The sequence below is a fragment of the Prunus avium genome, unplaced genomic scaffold (genome assembly GCF_965620075.1).
Source record: "Prunus avium unplaced genomic scaffold, drPruAviu1.hap1.1 HAP1_SCAFFOLD_83, whole genome shotgun sequence".
Classification (NCBI taxonomy): domain Eukaryota; kingdom Viridiplantae; phylum Streptophyta; class Magnoliopsida; order Rosales; family Rosaceae; genus Prunus; species Prunus avium.
The window spans coordinates 100,001-102,500 of record NW_028276930.1 but is presented as its reverse complement, the minus strand read 5'-3'; positions in this window follow the sequence as shown (position 1 = coordinate 102,500).

Below are 2,500 nucleotides of genomic sequence, written 5' to 3'. Positions count from 1 at the left end.
GCCGAAAGCCATCCTCGACATACCCGTGCATTGAGAAGGTTTGGTGGCCGTACTCCCAACACAAAAGCATACCGAAGACAACCCCAAGCTAAAGCTCACTTGAAGCCAACGCATCGTCACCATGTGTTCGTGTGGCCGAGAATTGGGTAGCTTCTTCATCAACCCCGCCGAAAGCCATCCTCGACATACCCGTGCATTGAGAAGGTTTGGTGGCCGTACTCCCAACACAAAAGCATACCGAGGACAACCCCAAGCAAAAATTCATTTGAAGCCAACCCATCGTCGCCCACAACTAGTGGGTGAATGGTGTGCTTCCCGGGGTTGGCATAGACATTCCCTCGCATGCAAAAGATTGTCGATGCGAAAGATTATCTATGCCAACCCCGGGAAGCACACCATTCACACACTCCCGACCGGTGTGGTGTGGCGGTGATTGGATAGTTACGGATTGAGCACTTGCCAAGGATCAAAATGTGTCATTTAGAAGAAACATTTTCAAAAAGTTTTTAAAATCTTGTGGGTTTGCAACTCATAAGAGCGTCACTTTCAACGTCCCCGGTATTGGATTGAGTTTCTAAAAACAACCGTGCACACCGAGGTTAAACTTTACCGGCTCCACTCCGACTCGCCGCTCGCCCACAATTTGTTTGCAACGAAACATTTGTTTTTAATTTTGTTGGTTTGAAATTGTTTTGAAAAGGTTCTTTAAATCTAGTGGGTTTGCAACTCATAAGAGCGTCACTTTCAACGTCCCCGGCATTGGATTGAGTTTCTAAAAACAACCGTGCACACCGAGGTTAAACTTTACCGGCTCCACTCCGACTCGCCGCTCGCCCACTAGTCCGAAGGCAACAAAACATTTGTTTTTCATTTTGATGAAAATTTCTGTTTTTAAATCTTGTTGGTTTGAAATTGTTTTGAAAAGGTTCTTTAAATCTTGCGGGTTTGCAACTCATAAGAGCGTCACTTTCAACGTCCCCGGCATTGGATTGAGTTTCTAAAAACAACCGTGCACACCGAGGTTAAACTTTACCGGCTCCACTCCGACTCGCCGCTCGCCCACAAATCCGAAGGCAACAAAACATTTGTTTTTAATTTTGATGAAATTTTTTGAAAACATTGGCTTGGCAAGCCCCAATCCGCGACTATCCACCCACCGCCACCCCACACGGGTGGTTGTTGTTGCGAAATGAGGTTGTGGTCGACATGCCCGTGCATTTGAGAAGGAGTTCCTAGCACTCCATGCTCTCCCATGCCAAAAAAAAGCCTAGACAACCCCATTTCGCAACTTTCCACGCCTTTTTTTTCCTCCCTCACCCATGGCGGCGGCGTGGTGGCGGAGGCCGGATTCCGGCCACCACCGCCATGGGTGGCAGCCCCCCGACCCCGACACCAAACCCATAATACCGAGGCAACATATCGAGGCAACATGACATGGGTGTGGCGTGGGGGAAGGGGGCTGCAGCTAGGAAGGCATGGGCTGCCATGCATATGCAGGCAACACACACCCCCCTATATAGCATTTTATGCATTTAGCCCTTTGACAGGAAGAGACATCACCTATGCGCGAGGAGTCATAATGGGCTCTAAATAATTCAATACAAGGTATTTGGACGTGATTTTTTGCAGGGATACTAAGAAACATGCAATCTATGATGGGAAAAAGTTTCATAAATTTTTGAAGTCGGGAAGTATTTTTTATTATTTTTAGAAGTCGTAAAATTGAAAAAATCATTAAAACAAATCCGGGAGGAATTTTTTAGTTTTGTAAGTTGGAGAAGGTCCTAAAAATCATAGACTACTTATGGGGAGCTTATTGTGCGAGGAAATTTCAATAAAAACGGGGTTTGACAAGATTTGAAAAATTCTGTCGACATTTGAAAAAACCTGGAACCATGCTGCCGGCATGCTGCGCACATGCTGCGCGCATGCTGCGCGCAGACTGCGCGCATGCCATGGCAGGACAAGTTTCGCTAGCCTCACTGTCGACAGATGCGCAAGCTGCGCGCACGCTGCGCACAGGCTGCGCGCACGCTGCGCACAGGCTGCACGCACGCTGCGCACAGGCTGCGCGCATGCTGCGCACAGACTGCGCGCACGCTGCGCGCATGCCATGGCAGGACAAGTTTCGCTAGCCTCACTGTCGACAGATGCGCAAGCTGCGCGCAAGCTGCGCGCAAGCTCCGCGCACGCTGCGCACAGCCTGTGCGCATGTTGTGCGCAGGCTGCGCGCATGCCATGGCAGGACAAGTTTCGCTAGCCTCACTGTCGACAGATGCGCAAGCTGCGCGCACGCTGCGCACAGGCTGCGCACAGCGCATGCCATGGCAGGACAAGTTCGCTAGCCTCACTGTCGACAGATGCGCAAGCTGCGCGCACAGGCTGCGCGCACGCCATGGCAGGACAAGTTTCGCTAGCCTCACTGTCGACAGAATCAGCACGCTGCGCGCAAGCTGCGCGCACGCTGCCGGCATGGTGCGCGCACGCTGCCGGCATGCTG